General features: G+C 46.2%; 1 protein-coding gene across 2 annotated transcripts in view; it reads left to right on the forward strand.

Moving 5' to 3' along the window:
* The window catches only part of LOC108934388 (neurexin-2-like), a 300,595-nt gene that overhangs the window by 99,680 nt on the left and 181,084 nt on the right, over window positions 1-19,831 (forward strand). The window lies entirely within an intron of this gene.

Below are 19,831 nucleotides of genomic sequence, written 5' to 3' on the forward strand. Positions count from 1 at the left end.
CGGACAGGAGGGGGCTCCTAATAGGTGCCGGCCGGGGCGATGGCAGATAGAAGCTCTTTCTTGGATGACGGCTCTGTTGAGCTTCCTCTCTTTCTCTCCTCACTTTGAGAACGGGTTTGTGAACGGGGACAGGTGAAGAGGGCTTGGGGGACACGCTCGGAGGAGATAAATTAATTACCGCGTTTTCCCGGCATTATGAGCAGCCCCGTAAGTCCCATACAAACTCTCATAGATCTTGCGTAGCCTGCCGAATTTTTCGTCTGCTGCTCTGAATTGTTTTAATTGCTCCGAAGGCCCTCGGGTAAGAAGCCGAGTAACGCCACCGGTATTATCACCTCACAGAGGAAATTTCCACGTCTTTTTTTCATTTTTTGTGGAGACAACCGATGTGTATTTAATGCTTAAACTGAACTTCTTCCCAAAAAGGAGTTATTACGCTAAACAGTTACTGGCTGCTTTAATTACATTTATTCAGCAGATTTATTAGAGACACTTAAAGACTCGCACCGCAGACTTACAGCGTGTGTGTGTAAGCACAACTTGGAGTTTTTGAAAGCAATTTCTCAATTAACACCAGAAGTAAGTTGGGTTAAGCACTATGCTCGGCGGCAGAACAGCAGAGCTCCTCTTAGGACTTGAACCGGCAACCTTTGTTTACACATCCAACTCCCTGGCCGCTGCTGCGCTGCCTCGCTGTCCCGATATGGGTCTAACATTTTTTTTTTTTTCTCTCCTGACGACCCGGGCACGCAGCCACGGTGCACATGACTTGTGCAGCGAGTGACTTCACAGCCATCCATCATGCCAGGGTCTCGCTCCCCTGCCCAGCACAGCCCCAGATGCGCCGCAGTTGAGCCGCAGGCTGCCAGGGCTCCCGCAGGAGGATGCTCGCCGACTGCAATTAATTCACGGCCGAGATGCAGCGGGCATCGTGCTCCTGCACTCCCTTCGGGGAGCATGGGCCGCACTATAAATGATCACTCAGACAAGGTATTCCCTAATGTGGGCTGCTGGTGGAATATGTATTCAGGAGTTAGCACTTGGCTCGGAGCTGGAGGGAAAGAAACAAGCAGAAAGTTTTGCGGGTTCGGAGGATGGAGGCGGGCGGCACATCGGTCACGTTGGGCGCTGAATGAAGGGGCCTCCGTATAAAAATTGTTGCTTTTTATCGATTGCTGCTTGTCGAGGTGAAGGGCCTAATGCCTCAAGAGCGGGATGGAGTCTCGCTAATGAGATTTAGAAATTAAATCTGTAGCAGGGGATCATTCCGATACCGGGTATGTTAGGGGAGGGCGAGGCGGGTGGTTCCGTCGCCGCAAAGCCGCGATTCGGTGCCAGCCAAATCCCGTCGGCTGAACCACACGAGCTAAAGTGACTGCGGTAACCTCACGGTTGGGTTCATGCAAAGCCTACTATGCAAAATTTATTTCTCATTGCCTCTGCGGTGTGCGTCTGCATAACAATTCATTCGGGGGGACATTATCAATGTGGAGAGCCGCGCTCCCCCGGCGGCTCTGCCTCGTAGGCCGCCGCGGCCTCGTTCTCGTAAATTCAACATTTCCTGTGTGTTTCTCCAGGCCCCGGTGTTGTTTACTCCATTCCGTGTAATGGTTTCTTTTCTCAGTGGCCTGGCGTTTCGTACGGCTGCTGTTTTTCATCAGCTTTGACTGAATAGCATCGAATGAAACCCGCACTCAGAACTGAAGAACTAAGAAAGCCTTGCAGTGCGTTCTCTTTATTCACTTTGTTTCTCTCTTCCTTGAACCGGACTTTGCACGCTGCCCTTCATAGATGGAACTTGGATGTGCTGTAGCGCTCGGAAGAAGAGCTTCCCTTCTCATTTGATGTTCATGCGTTATTTTGCGGCAACAAAGAGATTCGATTCTGGCGCCGTTTGAATCGGCTTTGCTGTGTCTCCTGCTTCCCGGTGCTGTGCTTTCCGCTGTCTGATCTTAGCGGTGTGTCCTCATCCCTTCCCTTCCTGCACGCATCGCTCCGTTTCTCCTCATACCTCATGAATGAAACCAAAAAACCAAATTCTAATACGATATATAATATATAATAATAATACTGGCCTGGTGTTTCAAAACTAACCCAACTAAACCAAAATTAGCCAAATCCACGCCCAAGCGATGCTATTTCCTTCACGGTCCCTGTGATGTTTTGGACGTGGGTTCGAATCCACTTCTCTCCGTGTTGGGCTTGCATGTTCACGCTGTTTGTGTGGGTTTCCATCCCCAACCCAAGAGCGTGCTTGGAAGCAGATGAAAGTAAACCACTTGCACACCCTCCCCCGCCATGAAAACTACAATAGTGGTTTGACGTCGACTCGATGGCACTTGCCTTGCCGTACCGCGGTGTTGAGCTGTACCTCATATTCTGAATGGGAGCAGTGCTGTGCCTTTAGTTCCATGTTTTAACTGTGGGCCACATTTGCTCATTCAGAGAGGCATCATTCACTTTAGATGTTTGGGTTCTTCAGGCAAGTTGCCGTCTGTTGCACAATGAAGTGCAAACATTTCTTCTCGTCTAGTTCCAGAGTTTCTCTGCCAGCGTATCGCTGCCTTTATGTGCCGGTCTCGGTTATCGAAATTAATTTCCCCACAGAGACCAATGAACGTCTCATTTTCGCAGGGCTGGAGGTGGAGGGAGAACTCTTGCGAACTGTCCTGGGGAGCGTTTCCCAAAAGCACAGTAGCGTTATAATGACTGTAGATGAAGGAAGGAAGTCAGAGATGGCCTGGAGAAACAGAGCTCCGATTTGAAACAGACGGTTGTAAATCTGCGGGCCACACAGTCCTGAGCGCAAAGCTGTGGCCGTAGGTCTCGGGACCAGGCACAGGTCCCAGGGCCACCGGCCGCCACCGGCCGCCACCGACCGCCACCGGCCAGCAGACTGTACAGAGTTAATTGCCGGGAGACCCGGGGACGCCGAGCTGGACGACTGTGGAGAAATGTCACAGAGAGCAGTTGGAAAAGAGCAGAAATGACTCACAATTTATTTGAAATCTTTATGCTGACTCAAACTTGAATGTTCTCTCGTTCTCACTGAAGGTTTAACATCCCCATCGGGTCTGTCTGCGTGACCCTCTCTGACCTGGAGCAGTTTAGGTCACTTGTTTCTTTGGGTATCAAGCTGAGATGTTTTCAGAAGGCTTGGCCTTCGCTGCTCACTTTCTCATGTTCTGAGCATCAGGAGACCCTTTTTATATTGCTCTACAGCTGGACAGATAACACTGAGGCTGTTATGTGCTTTGTGACTCCACATAAATGAGATTTATTTATCACCGAGATCCAGGGAAGCGTAAGGGTTCTCAACCAACTCGTCCTTCAGTTCTGGACCTGTATTGTTTTCTTGTTTTGCTGCTGTACTGCAGAAGGCAACAGTTTTCACGTTGCGTACCAATCAAGACAGATGGAAAAAACACTCAATTCTGATTTTTTTTTTTTTTTTTTCTCCCCTAAGCATAGTCTCATGGAATATTACCGTAGAAGTTTTTGCCATTTGGAATGTACTTCAGCGTGTAACCACATCACATTTCGGTCAGGCTGGAATATGAAAGACGAGGATACAAATCAAAGGAAAGACCATTAAACTCTGCATAGATTGGGGTTTTGAAACAGTTAAAGACCATAATGACAATGGGAGTGGAATCTAAATGAAGAGATTATTAAATTAGCTCATTGAAAAGAATGCAAAGAGAGCTTGGCTTTAGAATTTAGAATTGGCTGTAGAATTTGCTTTATATGTGTTCCATTAAAATTTAGTTACATGTTTAAAAATAGAACACAGGAAGGGTGCATTAGTATTCTACCCCAGCACTACCCCACATACAAACTTTACAGTTCTTGTTTTCTCTTCGCTTCTTTCTTTTTTTTTATTTTTTTTTATTTATTTTTATTTATTTTTATTTATTTATTTCTTTTTTCTTCCTTGCTCCTTGATTCTGTTGTTTTTTGTCCAGACTGCTTTAAACCTCGATCGCTGCACCAGCGCTCTTCTGCAGGCAATTTTTTGTTTGGAAATGCATGCACAACTCATTAACCTTTATCACCTGAATCTGTCGTAACGGAGTCTAACGAACCATCAGGCTCACATAAGGCTGCTGGCAGGCGCCCAAGGCAGGGAGGAAAGGGAGATGGACCCTCCCTAATGTTCTGTCTGCCGCCAGAAGAAGGCAAATTCAGGGCTTGTGATAAAGGAGGTGCAAATGGATGTCTGTTCGTGGGCTTACACTCATTTGGGCCCCATTGCAAGAAGCAGTAGATGCTGGGAAAATGTTGTTTAAAGTCCCTACTGTGCATTACTGCCTAATTCACCATGCTGCAGTTTTTGCACCATGCCGACATATGGATGCGCTGCTGCAATGGAGTCCGTCCTCCGCCTTTGGCTCGGAGACAGATGGGGGGGGGGGGGGATCATTTCAGGCTGTCAGGGCAAGGATGTTGATCCCCTGAATGAGGACATACAGCAGTTTGGTGAAGTTTAATTGCTTGATTTTGAGTTGTTTAAGGACCTCCTGCTCAAGTCTTTGTTTAAACCTTTGCTTGTTTCAAGTTGTTTACTTTTACTGTTTTTAGATCATTCGGGTTGTGATTATCCATCTCTGCGTTAGCTGCTCCCGTTGCTCAATAATGTTCTGTCAAAGCTTAGAGCAGTAGCTCGAGTTATCGTTCGGAGCCTCCCAAAGGAATCGAAGCAATTTCAATTGGTCCGTTCTATAGACCCGTGAAAAGTATAGCTAGAACATAGAAAATACTTTTCTTTAACTTTTTTATAGTAAAGATGAATTTCTCAAGGTATTGTGCCAAATTACTCAGTACACACTGGACGTTTTGCTGTGCGGTTCTGAATTCAGGGAAAGAAACATGGTTAATCACTGCACAAGTTTTGATGCTCACACACTACACGTACATATTAAATAAGACGGAAATCAGTACTTGGTCAGAGGGTCCGGGAAAAGCCACTCAGTCTCCGTATATATAGGATTCATGCCATATTGCAAGATTTGAGAATAAATGTCAGTGATTTGGAGCACAGCTCTGCACAAGATAAGCAAGGATAGTAGCAGCTGGAAGCCAGTGGCCGCTGAGATCAATAATAAATAGAATATCTGTCGAAGAGCCAAAATAAAAGATGCAAGAACAAGGTCATGTTTTCTTCTAGTGCAGCCACGGTATGTCATTCTACGAAAGATGAGACATGACTTAACATATCTGTCAAAAAGCACTTACCCCCCATCCAGAAAATATTTATCATCACCATCATCATCATCATTATTTCTGTTGTTGTTGTAGGCAGTGCCGTCTGGTTTCTGCAGGCGAGGTGCCTCTGAGATGCTGATGTCAGGAGAACGTAAAACAAACAAACCTACAGCTGTTAACAGGTGACTGATGGCTCGCTTTGTTCCATGACTTTTATTCACAACGTCCATAATTGCTTTTTGATTACCATTACAAATGAGAAGTCGCTGTGCCCCATCATGGCGAGAAAGACAGTAAACAGTAAACTTTCACAGTAATGTTCGTGGAGGGCGATGCTGTGGGAATCTCAGGCAATGTGGTGGGGAGAAACACACTTGCTGGGGACAGCGAAGTCGTCGGTAGTGTGTGCCCGCGGGTTGTTGTTTTTGTATTTTTTTTTCCCGTCAGTAATTAATAATGCTTCAGAAAATGTCACTGTGCATCAGTTTTTCATAACTGCGCATCCAGCTGCCTCTTGTTCCACTAAACAAAGCAGGCTAATGCGGACTGATAGGAAAACCACAAAAGATGAATTGAAATCTGCTGGCCGCTTTGTGGCGGCTGATTGTGTTTGCACAGAAATTAAACACATTATTGACCGATTTCTGACAACAGTGTTCATCCTAAGGAAATATAAATCAGCCCTCTGGCCCATGTCTGCCAAGCGCTGGTAGGAGGTGCTTCAATTGCGGGCAAAATCGCTAATGAGCGCATTAATACATCTATTTATTTATAAGACTCTTTTCCCCCAAGCAACTTCCAATGAACTCTATGTAGTGTTATGAGCCCACACACCTTATTCACCACGGTGACTTACACTGCTAGATACACTACTTACACTGGGTCGCTCATCCATGCATCAATGGAACACGCTCTCTCTGCTGCTCACACACTGCGGGTGCACCTGAACAGCATGTCTTTGGACTGTGGGAGGAAACCAGAGCACCCAGAGGAAACCCACACAGACACGAGGAGAACATGCATACTCCACACAGAGTGAGCAGGAATCGAGCCCACGTCCTCTCACACCCCCCAGGTGCTGTGAGACAGCAGCGCTACTCGCTGGGCCACCAATACCACAACTAATGCTACAATAATGCACATATTTACTAATTATGTGCAATGGAACTTGCGAGCCTTACGTCTTAAATGATATTCTTCCTTTATTCACCATGCACGTGCTTTTGCCCGTATGTAATTTAATTATGAAGGGTGGCGCTGCCATGTGAACGTTATTTTATATAAGTCGCCATTACTGTTTCATGGCAAGATTGCTTGCGACTGCTCTCACCCCCTTGCGCTGGGTTATAAATAGATGCGAATTGCACTTTCCCCTCCCTTCTGTTTTGCAGTCATAGCAGCAGAAACATGAGCTTTCTGGAGGAGGAGGAGGAGGAGGGAGGGATGTTGACCTGTTCGTTGGGAATGACTGTTTCTCTAGGCTGCTCTGCGTGAAGAGGATCTTAGGGAAATCTCCTTGAGATTTTTTTTTTTTTTCTTCTAGAAAAGTCTGGTAGATTTGGGGTGGAAACAAAGGGACCAAACCCTAGTGGGTGAGCGCAACGACTCAAATTATGTGAAGAGGGAGAAGGTGTAGAAGCGGCATAATATACCGTGTGCGTGTTTGTTGCGCTTTATCCTTCCGCCTTGCAAATCTTCCTATCATGGGCTGGATTCCAGGTGTGTTGCGTTGCTCGCTCGCTCGCCCGCTCACTCTCGCCTCCCTCTCTCTCTCTCTCTCTCCCCGCCCATCCCTCCCTCCATCGCTCCCTCCCTCTGCCCCTCCGCCCCTCCGCTCGCCTGCTGACTGAACAAGGGTCCTTATTATCCATTTGTTGGGATTATCGTGGTCTCTCATCTCCTTGCTTGGGAGCGTAATAAGCTCTCACCTTACAGGCTTAGATGGTGTCAACTGAGCCTTAGGAGCATCGCCTTCCTCTGAAGCAGACAGTTGAGTTCAAACAAAACATTTGCCTGATCCTTTCCCACTTGTCTTTCCTCTCCCGTTCTCAGCAAAGGGAAAAGTTTTCTCTCCCAAACACTCACTCCTTTCGAATGAAGCGCATTACCTGTATTGAGGATAATGGTAATTTGTGACTCTCTCGAGGCTCCGAGAGGCTCAGCGAGCTCACAGGCACACGAGATGAAAGAAGCACGTTAAGTGAGTCCTCACCGGCCCCTCGCCTATGGGTCCCGTACACCGTGTAAGTCGGAATTTGCCCTAATGGATTTCCATCGCCATTGGAGTTGAAGAATGGGACGCAGGAACTGCTGCGAAATAGAGATGGATTTATAATTGGAATCGTAGCACTTTTATTTTGGTATCAGTGTCTGCTGTCCTCGTCCCCGAGCTGGTGATTCATTGGTGTGACTTTAAAGAGCTTGTCTGCATCAAGGCAGGGCTCTGGCTCGTCTCCACTGAGAAATTCATTCTCAGCATATTATCAATAGACGGGAAGTATTGCGCCGTTATGATTGTGTAGTTTATTCCCTCTTTTTCTCTGCTCCCGCCGAATCCACATAATAGATATGAAAGGAGGTGTATATATACGGTGTAAGGAGGTTTGACAAGGCTATCGTGCACTTTTTAGATCATTCTGTCTTTTTTATGCAATACCTTGCCAGGACCATTCAGCACAAAGCCACGACCGCAGCTCATAGTAATGGACCTTTCTGCACTCTGGTTCCAGGGCCTCTTATGGGTTATTATTATTATTATTATTATTATTATTATTATTATTGTTGTTATTATCTGATTTGTCTTTCAGTATCAGACTAATCACAGTACATTACAGCACAATAACAATAATATCATGTCACACATTGTTGTGTGATGTTATTTATGAAAAGTGTTTTATCTCAAAGCAAGGTTTTTTTTTTGGCAGGACTGCCAGAAATCATCCAGATCCCTTCCTCTGCGTATATTCGGGGCACCTATTCGGAAATAGACACAGTGACAGAATTGGCAACGGTCACATCTATTTTCAAAATGGTACAAGGGGCAAAAAGGATGGTAAATTGAAAAAGTGACATTGGAAAATTGCATTGACATGGCCAGTTTGTCTTCTACTCACTGAAATCTATAAATATGTTTCTTTCAGAGTTGAATGTGATGCGCCTATTTGTGTGGGTGTGCGTGTGTGTGTGTGTGTGTGTGTGTCGGTGCAGGTTTAAATTTCCCCTAAGACACCGTGCTTAACCATATAGACAGCGCCGTAGTGCGGAGATGTAACGGTCACTCAGGGCTGCAAAGGAGAAGTTTCCTCTTTTGCGACGCCTCCGAGACGATTTCGCGCTGCTCTCATGACCTCTTCCCCAAAGCTCTTCCGTCAAGTTTGGCCCCCATTAAATAATTTTACAACAGAACGGCACGAAGGTGCCTTCGAAAGCACCGTTTCTCCTAATTAATCACTCTGTGCTATTTCATTCTTTTTTTTCACGACAGCCCCCGACAGCTCTTACACATGCCTCATTTTTTGGGAACATGAACGAGCCCCCACACCAGCAGCCCTGCCAGGACAGGCTCATTAGTTCATTTTCCACGGCTTCTCTCTGCCGTGCCGTTGCTAAGCAGGGCCTTTTGCCGAGTCTGCCTTGGAATGGGAGCCGCTCTCCCTCCCTCCCTCCCTCCCTCTCCGCGGCGGCTCGATGGAAGGAGACGGAGCTCTGTGTCGACGCTCCCCGGGGGTCTGCGGGGGTCGCCCTTGCGGGGGCCTCGTCGGAACGCCGCGGATGCTCACCGCCGAGCTCGGGCCAATAATCACACCGCTGACAGCCGGAATTAAACTCAGCGGCAACAGAAAACACCGGGCGACCGCTGATATCCCCCTGTCAGCGTCCTCTCCCCCCCCCCAGCCACACACCGCCTCCCCTCCTGGCTGAGTGTGGTCGAGAAATATGGCCCGTGTCTGGGACGGTTTGTTCAGGCTCCGTCGTCAAGGAGCAAAAGGAGTGACAGCTGAAGAATAGTTAAGGGAACATAAATAGAATTGCGGTTCATATCTGACGGGATGAATGTCGGAGCCGTGTGCCGGATTGCGCTCTGTCCCGTACGTCCTTTCCTCAGTCTGCTCGGGAAAAGAAACACGTCTGTCCCGCTGAAGGTTACGCTCGAGTTGCTCTCTTTAAATCACCCGGCGGTAATGTCCTACGTCAGGAAGATCATTTCGAAAACATATTTGAAAAGCGCCGCTTTTTGGGCGACTGATATTTTTAGCTTTGTGCTTCTGTGCTGAAAGGACAAGTTTATACCTGAAAATTGAAACTGATTAACAGTCAAGCCCAGAAAGTATAGTGTGACCCGGCTCAGGTGAAACCCTGATGGTTGTTAAGAAAGGATCCGACGCCGGAGTCGCAGACTCCTGTTAACGGGTTGATCTCGGGTTAACGGCGCAGTTGTGCTTCGTCCCACGCTGTTGTCTGGTGACTGTTTCCCGATGCATTTGGAATCACTCGTGTGCCTCTGCAGAAATTGTGACGTTGCGTTCTACCAGTCCGCGTGCCCTTGGACAAAGGTATCAGGCAACAAGAACAGCAACAACAACAACAATAATAATGGCACAAGCAGCTATTGACAATGGATGGATGGATAATAATAATGATAATAAGAGTAATTTCCAGGAGGAAATATTCACGTGAGGCAAGCAGAGACTAACATGTTTTCCAGCGTTCTATAGTATAGTGAGTATGATTTCCCATCCAGTATCGACACATTTATTTCTGCTGGGAAACTTCAGAAATTCTCTTTAATAAGAAATTCTTTTTAGTGAGGCAGTTGGTAGCATAGTGGTCAGTGCTGCTGCTTTTAGACCCAAAGGTCACAGGTTTGAGTTTCACCTGCTGCTATAGGACACTTGAATAAAATACTTACTCAAAATTTCTCTGGTAAAATTGCCCAGCTGTATTAAGGGGTAAATTCATGCCCAAAAGTAGCACAATGCTGCATGATAAGTCACTTTGGAGAAAAGTATTAGCTACATTTTTTTAGCAGATGCTTTTGTCCAAAGTAACTTCCAATGAACTCTATGTAGTGTTACCAGCCCACACACCTTATTCACCGCGGTGACATACACTGCTAGATAGACTACTTACGCTGGGTCACTAATCCATACATCAGTGGAACACACACACTCTCTCTCTGTCATTCACACACTATAGAGGAACCTGAACAGCATGTCTTTGGACTGTGGGGGGAAACCAGAGCACTCAGAGGAAACACACGCAGACACGGGTAGAACATACAAACTCCACACACACTGAGCGGGGATCAAATCCACATCCTCTCGCACCACCCAGGTGCTGTGAGACGGCAGCGCTACTTGCTGTGCCACCCCCAGTGAGTAAATGTAATAAAATAAGGTAGAGAGTTACGCTCATGTTGACAATAACATGATTATATTCTCACACCAGTGTTTGCAGGGGGGTAAAGGAACAGCTATGATGGGCAAAGACCACAGCAACACTGTAAGAGTAATGACTTCCATCTCTACCATGTTTTTACTGTAGAGTTTCTAGAGGAGGGGTTGCGGTGGCGCAGTGGGTTGGACTGCAGTCCTGCTCCTCGGGGGGTCTTGGGTTTGAGTCCCGCTTGGGGTGCCTTGTGACGCCTTGCGACGGACTGGCATCCCATCCTGGGTGTGTCCCCCTTACGCCCTGTGCTGCTGGGTAGGCTCCGGTTCCCTGCGACCCCGTATGGGACAAGCGGTTCTGAGAGTGTGTGTGTGTGTGTGTGTTTCTAGAGGAGGAACACATGTGACTGGTTGGTGAGCAGGTGTGCTTCGAGTGAGGGCTGTCGCCTGTTATTTGAGGTGACACACCATGATTGAATCTCACTGTCTTTATACCTTTACCTGTAGGCTTCCAGGACAGGCTAATAGCGACCCAGTCACTTGGTTCAGTTCCCTTCAGCATCAGTTACTATTGAAGGAACACAGATCTTCACCACCCTCCTCATTCAGTGGAGATGTAGGAGTCCAGGACCTTGTGGTCTCCAACAGCGGCACACCAAACACCCATTTATCTTCATTTAGCAGGTCGCCGACACTTTCGAGTCGTGCGCGTGGGGAACGGAGGAATCCGGTGCTGTTTGGAGACAATCAGCCGTGGGGAGTAACTGATTTAAAGGGAATTTAAAAGGAATTCCCTAAAAGTGGAGTTTATAATGAGTGGCCTTTGCAGGTAAAGATGACTCAGTGTGTCTTGCCTTAAGCACAAAGAAAAAAGCAAAATGATTTGTAAAAAATGTTTTTTTATTAATCATTAAACTGTTATGCAAAAATGTGCAGCAGTATAGAGCATCACAGCAGGGCAGTAATTGAGGAAAACACCCCAACAGGGGGCTGGAATGTGCCACTTTAGTCAGTGGGGTGGGGTGGGGTGGGGTGGGTGATTGTACTAGGACACCCATCTGTGGTACACTCTCGAGAGAACACTGAGACCCTTCACATGACAGCCTTAGGCAATCTGAACCCCAGTGTCACGTTCACCTCATCCAAGTCCACTTAATGTAAAAATCGGGGTAATTTTAATCCAATTTTAAGGCAGAGACCAGAGTCTCTGAGTTCAATTCAGTGACCAAATGAGATTAAATTCACACTTTTTTTCTTTAAAAAAAAAAAAAGGATGTTATTGATTTGACTCCAGAGGAATTAATTCATTCTTGTGGTGCAGTGATTAAATGTTAATTTCACAATGGAACTGAATGCAGCACTTCTGAACCACACTTTACTTCCTGGGAACATTAATTAGACGCAAGAGGTCTTGAGACCTCGACCTCCTACCTCCGTGGTGAATCTGGGTTCTACAGAGGAAGCTTGGAGTGTAGTATGTGGGCTGGAACCCTGAAAGTTTCTAATTCAATTCCCAGGAGCCTCCTTGCTGGAAGTACCACAGTCAAGGTATTTAACCAGAATTACTCCGGTAAGCTGTATGGCTCTCTAAAAGGCAGAAGGTTAAGTTGCTATGGATAAGAGTGCAGGTGATCCCCGACTTACGATGGGGTTACGTTCCGTGAAACTCATCGTAAGTCAAAAATGCATTTAATTCACTTAACCTACCGAACATCATCGCTTCTAATCCTTTAAGATGGTCGAGATGGTCGATTGCGAAAGTCCAAGTTCACGTGCGACGGCCGTGACGGGCCCGTCGCCTTCATGCTGGGTAATTATCTTGAGTGTCTTCTCAAGAGTATCTGCCCTCCTCTTCTTCTTCTCACCAGTAGCAGGAGACAAAAATGGGTGTTTCTGTAACATGATGGATGCACAAAACACAACGTAGATACGGGGGGTCTCTGTACAGCGACCGTGTGGCAGACTGGGAGATGCGGATCGCTGCAGCTGCCCAGCATCACGAGAGAGTATCGTACCGCATATCGCTTACCTGGGAAAAAGTCAAAATTCGGAGTACAGTTTCCGCTGAATGCGTATCGCTTTCGCAACATCGTAAAGTCGAACCATCGTAAGTCGGGGAGCGTCTGTATATGAAATTGGCATAACAGTAACGTAAAGTATCATCTGTGATCCAAAACACAGTTTGATTCGATGCAGCAGAAAAATGGAGGAAAACCATTTAGTTTGTTGGCGAGAAGTTTCTTCGCGTCTGTCAGTGCAGCATTTAAACTGCAGGAACTTGATGAAGAAACTGAACCTCGGAGACACGTAGCGAGTTGAAGAATAATGTCGAAGGCCTCAATAGTACCTTTTCTTTTGCTTCTTTTTCTTTGTAATTATGGTTCCTGAGCGTGCCTTTGCAGTAACTCGCTGAACTGGGAGCAATTGTTTTAATACAATATAAGGATGAGTTTGTGATAGTCAGTAAATTTGTTGTTTTTATGCTTTATGTGTAAATGCCCTTTATTTGGCAACTTTCCTTCCTCATTAAATAGCATCTGCTTAAACTGCTTAACCAGTCCTCATTCTCAAAGGTACAGTCGCAGTTTTTCTGTCGAAGGATTTGTGTTGTTCTGAAAGGTCTGGTGGCAGAGCTTGGATTTGCTTCCCCTTTATTTTAGAGGATTAAATCTTGGTTACAAGTCCATTTTCCAACCACGAACTCTTGGCATTTCCATTCGCGGATGTCATTGCTTCGCTATATGGAAACTACGACCCGTTGGTTTCCTTAGTCGTTCACTGCGTGGTATCTGGAGCGAGGTACGGAGCTCAGTTATTGATGCCGAGGGCTTCTTTCGTACGTGTGTTTGGGTGTTGGGTGAAGTAAAACACCTCTATGCGTGTAGGATCATGGCGACAAGTATGCAACACGCAGCCGGGTGGAGGGAGGCTTTCGGTGAACACATTTCCCGACGTCCGTTCCAGTCCCGCCGATGTGGCACAGGGTACATCTCTCGAGATCACGCTGCCATAGCAGGGTTACCCTGGTAGGAGTTTACTGGGTGGGGGAGCAGCGTGTGTGTCCAGGGAGGTGCCGCACAGCGACCGAGCAGCATGTGGCAAAGCAACAGGTTTGATTGCTGGTGGATTGTCCACATTTATTGGAATTTGTATTTTTTGTCAGTTCTCTCTTGAAGGGTTGGGAAATAAACACAACAGAGAGTATCAGAGATGACATGTGCTCCCCACATGTAACAGGATCCTTCTTGAGGCAGGAAGGACTTTTGTTTCCAGTTGTTCTGCCTCATATAGATTGTGTTGAAATTGACATTTTTCTCTAAAGCAACTTACAACTATTTACCCAGGTTGGTCATTTCAGCGCAGTAGTTCAGGGTAAATATCTTACTCAAGAGTACTACCCCTGGGAGCAGGATTGGAACCTGCAGCCTCTGGGTCCGAGGTAGCAGCTGTAACCACTACGCTACCAGCTGCCCTCCGAAGTTGAAGTTCAATATGAAAATGAAGTTAAATATTCGATGGTAGTTAAGAAAGCAAAGTGCACCAAGTGTCCACATTTTAACCATTTGTCCAGCTCACTGTGGTAATTGTGACAACCTCAGAAAATAGACAGTATGGCACTTTTGTGTGTCCGTGTGTGTGTGTCCCTCCGTCCGTCCGTCCGTCCGTCCGTCCGTCCGTGTTTTTTTCTTGTGTCAAACTTTAGGAGAAAAGTTATCTTGAACAATAGTTGCCTCCGGCCATCGATAACGAAACAATTGGAGAAGGGAAGGATTTGGCGTTCTCATTTTATTTTCTCTGTGCCCCTCTTCTTTCTTTCCCCGTCTTCTTTTTGTGCTGCTCTAGTGCACCTTGCCTTCGCTCTCTAATGTCCATTTAATAATTCATCTGCTGGATGTATGCATTTGTATCTGTCAGGGGCCTATCTCGGTCCGTCTCGCTCCGTCACGGACGTCGTTCCGCCCGGCTGCGTTCGAGGGCCCTCGGAACGTTGCGCGTCCGCAGCCCACGGGGGGCCGAGCCGACGACGGGGCCCGTCCCGCTCTCGCTGTCACCGAGACCCCGAGGACGGGCCAGCCCGCTGCCTCGCGCGGGGCATCGTCACGGTGCTGCGGGAAGAGCTGCAGAAAACAGCAGCTCAGCTCTTTGAAGGCAGGAGCTGCTTCCCTGCACTCAGAGCAGCATCTTTTACTCGTTTAGAATCTGAACCCGACCCGCAAATACGGCCCCTTTGGTAGTTTGCAGGTAATTTGTCCCGTTTGTGTGAGACGCCACCTTTATATTGCGTTTTCTCTATCAGAGCTCACTGGTACCACATGTACTAACATGCACACTTTAATTATATATCTTCGTACGCACATTTTTTCCTCCCACTGTAGTAAAAATAGTGTACTTTTTACACTTTCATTATACTGTTGAGTTACTAGGAGGGATGTGGTGGTGCGGTAGGTTTGGCTGGGTCTTGCTCTCCGGTGGGTCTGGGGTTCAAGTCCCACTTGCGGTGCCTTGCAATGGACTGGCGTCCTGTCCGGGGTGTGTCCCCTCACCCTCCAGCCTTACGCCCTGTGTTGCCAGGTTAGGCTCCGGTTCGCCGCAGCCCCACTGGGGATGTGTGGTTTCAGCCAACGTGTGTGTATTTAATTGCCATTTACCTTTTATTACATTATTGTTTACCTTTGATTATTCCATCATGATCATTATGATTTACTTTTAACTGTTATTTGAGTATTCTTCATAATTTACCATGGGGTTAATCTTTTCACCTCGTTGCATATTACCTGCTTGTTACTGTGTGCCTGTGACATGGCCTGCTGTAGAAGGTTCTGGAAGAGAGCACCACTGCTACTAGTAAATTGCACTCAGTTTGGATTGGGTGAAGGAGACCTTGGAAGGTGTTTGTCTGCTACGAGGAGATAAGGCAGTTTTGGGGGCTGTGAGAAGACACGGGAGAAACGTACAGAGGCGCGTCTCTCACATCTGCTGAGAACTGGAATGAAACAACTTTTTAGGCTTTATTGTGTTTCATTATTGAAACTCCGAAGAATCCTGATGGAAAAAAGGTCCATTCCGACACTCCAGCAACCACGTTCATGCTCACGTTTCCACTGCCTCATTATCCAAACTCCGGCACTTTTGCAGACCTGTTGTTGCACACGTGTTGTTTCGTGTTTCCGGCTCGATTGTTTGGCAACAGCGGCGACATGGCTACGTCGATCGGAGCGCTGGGGTCAGAGCCCTGACCTGTCGAAGCTCTTTAAGCTCCAAGGAATCGTCGTCGTCTCACAATTGAGATGATAGAAAAATTATCTGAAATCCCACTGTTTGGTTTGAACATGCTGTGATTTTCTGACTTTCGCTCTCAACTTTCTTTTTTCTTCACATGCCGATCGAAAAGGTTGTTTTGAATGAGTAACAAAATTTACATTTATTTTATGTATCAGACGCTTTTCTCCAAAGCGACTTCCAATGAACTCTATGTAGTGTTATGAGCCCACACACCTTATTCACTGCGGTCACTTACACTGCTACTTACACTGGGTCACTCATCCGTACATTGGTGGAACACACACACACACACACACACACACACACTATGGTTGAACCTGAACAGCATGTCTTCGGACTGTAGGAGGAAACCAGAGCACCTGGAGGAAACCCACACAGACATGGGCAGAACATGCAAACTCCACACAAACTGAGTGGGGATCGAACCCACGTCCTCTCACACCACCCAGGCGCTGTGAGACAGTAGCACTACTTGCTGTGCCACCCAAAAAATCACACCCCATAACAAAAACCCCATAACAAAAAAATACTCAATTTACCCCTTTTTATTAACAATTTCCAATCCCTTTTATTTTACGTCTTTCTTCTGACGTCCAGCCATTCCGTGTCTCCGCTTTGCTGCATCGCTGGACCTTCCTGTTCAAGATGCTCCATAGATGCTTGCTGTTTTCATAGCTGCTGCTTCTCCCATCATTTCCCCCAGTGGGACTGTCGTTCACAACGAGCCGTTTGCCTGTTGTTTGTTAATCTGTATTTATTGATTCATTATTTTCTTCATTTGTGTTTTTTCACTGGTTATGTGACTTCACACCAGCAGCCCCCACCCCCCACTCCCCAGTGGAGCAAAGTGGTTCCTGCTTTCTTTTGGCTCTGCTTGGGCTAACCTGCTAAATCACTTTAACAGCCCACCTTGTCTCTAAATGGGCTCATAACCGAATAATGAGGTACAGGCCACTGAAAGTGGGCCACAGTTTAGGATGATAAATCCTTCCAGCGACTCTGTTATTGTATCACACAGGAAAATTGAATGTGCGAAACATCTGGGGTTGTTACAGCATGAGAGGCTACATGAGTGTCCAGTGCCCAAAGATGAGTCAAGATCAGGTGGTGGACATGTGGACACGTTCACAGTTTCAACAAGTTTAGAAGAGTGTAGCAAGAGTAAAGTAAAGAGTAAAGTGAGAGCAATTGTAAAACACTTTGCAGAAAAGTATCAGCTGAATGTACAAAGACAGATGTGAATCTAAGAGCAAATTCAAAGCTATTTCTAAGCCTTAAACTTCAAAACCCCTGTGAAAATTTGCTTCCAGCCATAAAGTATTGCTAGGATTTCATTTCTTTTTTTTTTTTTTTTTTGTCACTTTACTTAAAACATAAATAGCTTTTCTCGCTCCATATACCTTCTTGGTAACGCCTTGACATGTATTTGCTTTTTCCACATTTCTGGCGTTTATTTCCGTTTCTTTTCCACCGACAACCTTCAAAGGTAACATAAAAAGAACAAGGTGCAGTACAATCTGTGTTTTTACATCTTCAGCTGGGGCACAGAACACATTTAGTTTATCTTTCTCATCCTGTTTATCATACTTTTAGTGTAGAAAAAACACTTTAAGAAACATTTTCAGGTCTTAGCCAGTCCTCTAGTGAGTAAAGACTGAGTACTTACTCTTAGGAAGGTTAATAACTCAAATGAAAGATGCATGAGGCCAGCAGGTAACATAGTGCTCGGGACCCTGTGTCACATTCAATGGACTCAAGTCTGAATCCAGTCTCCTCCTGCAGTAACCCTTATAGTGAGGTCCTCGCCCTAAATTGCTCCAGTAAAACCCACCCAGCTGTGTAAATGGGTGAGTCATTGTAAGTAGCTTAACACTGTAAGTCTCTCTGGAGAAAAGCTGAATAAATGTAAATGTGTAACCTGGAGCTTCAATTCCCAGGAAGGGCTGAACTTTGCAGGAGGTGGGTGTCATGTTGGGTGCACATATACAGTATATTTCTGTGTGGCTTTGCCATTGTGACCTGGCACTTGAGTGTATTTCATTTTTATGATCTGTTCACTTCTTCTTCTTCTTCTTCTTCTTCTTCTTCTTCTTCTTCTTCGTAGAAAATGCAAGCCAGGTTGCTGGTTATTTGCATTTTCTCAGTCTCCTAGCACTCATTTTCTGGCATGTGGTCGAGGTGTAAGTGTGACTGCAAATGATAAAGACAGATCGGATTGGAAATGCAGTTTGACAGCAAAGTGTTTGCGGAGCTGTCAACGTGCCCTAAAATAAAGGCAACGGAAGAGGCTTTTTTCCACATTTCAGGAAACTCCAGCGTTGCCTCATTGCTTTGAGTTAACAGTAAATGCCTGTAACACGTCTGTGACTGTTGCTTGTCTCCGGAAGAGAACAAAGATTAAACAGAGATGTTCGCGGTGCGGCCGCCAAGCACCTCGCTCTTTTATTCCGGCTCGTGGCCGAGCTCGTCTTTGACTGTGATGAACATGCTCACGGCACCACACGTCTGCCGTATCTTCTCCGCAGCTCCCAAATGTCGGGTTCAGGGTAGTTGAGGGTACACGGCCGGCAATGTCCCGTCACCCCCAGAAGAGCTGTCATTCATTGTTGGCCCCCAGCCACAGCGCTGCGGTATGTTTATTGTACTCATGACCCCACCCGACCCCACCCAAACCAGGATCGTGGTACCCGCTGCTCTCCGAAAATTCAGGTTTCTCAGCATAACAGACCCACTGCCGTGATTTATGTTGTCATTAAGGATCTGCTGATGTCACCTTGAGTTGTATGTCCGATTTGGTTCCACCCAAAAACTCCTGTTAAGTCACCACAGGTGACCGCAAGGGTTTCTGTGCACTATGCTATATGCTGGTATATATGGTACGTGCCGCTCTGCAGTCGGCCTGCAGTGTTCTTTCAATCAGCCGTGGACCATTTGAGTCAGATGATGCGGACCCTTCTGGCACCTACCGCTCGAGCTTACTCAGCTTTCCAAAGCGTTTCCAACACTTTCCAGGAAGTTTTCCATGGGTTTCAGCTTGGCTCGGCTCTCTTGGCCCCTGCTGTCTGTTTTCTCTACTCTCTTCACACCCCAAACTGTTGCACATCCACAAATATGTTGAGCGTTCATAAAGACATGCTAGAGCACGCAAAATAACATAAACACGAACAAATCCGAGCTGCTGCTCCTTGGATCCTCTAACTTTTATCATAACCTATGAATTTTGTCAAAGACACTTGGTGACAGTCCACAGGTGCAATATTTTTGAAGGAGTGTCACAAAAAGGTACATTGTGGCTCACAATATTTTAATTATATCTCAAATGTTAAGAACTTAAACTGGTGATTTTTTTATGCTCTTTGCATACTGTTCCTCGCACAGGTTATGTTTCCACTGCAAAACTCTTTGCTGAGTAACACTGAACGTGCTCAAGATCTGCTGATGTCCTTTAAATGACTCAATACCGTGTTTTTGCAACGTACAGAAACCGAGTTTCGGTAAAGAGAATATGCGTTTGTTGATACATTGTGTCTGTGTGTGTGTGTGTTCAGCACTTGTGAACTTGGCAAATTATTTGTCAGCACTGAAAGAGAAACCTATTCAAAGACATTCTTATGTAGACTTTGAGAACTGAATTTCAGAACATTTCAAAATAATCCCCTTTATTTATGCTTTTTTTCAATTCTCTTTTTCCTTGTTTTTTTTTTTTGCCATTCTTTGAGCGCTGTTGATTGGGCCTAATACCTCAGTCCTGTGGGTGTATGCAGTGTGTAATAGTATTAAAGCATGTTGTACCTTCTCTGGAAACACACAACGATCACTATCTGAAAGATGCACTACTTGTGCATTAGTGTACAATTTGGCAGGAGAACAAGGAGATGAGCTCTGTGTGTTTGTGTGTGTGTGTGGGCTTCATGTCCCTTTCGCTCACAAGCTCACTTCCTACACAGCAAGAAAAC

This window comes from Scleropages formosus, chromosome 4 (assembly GCF_900964775.1).
Source record: "Scleropages formosus chromosome 4, fSclFor1.1, whole genome shotgun sequence".
NCBI classification, from domain to species: Eukaryota; Metazoa; Chordata; class Actinopteri; order Osteoglossiformes; family Osteoglossidae; genus Scleropages; species Scleropages formosus.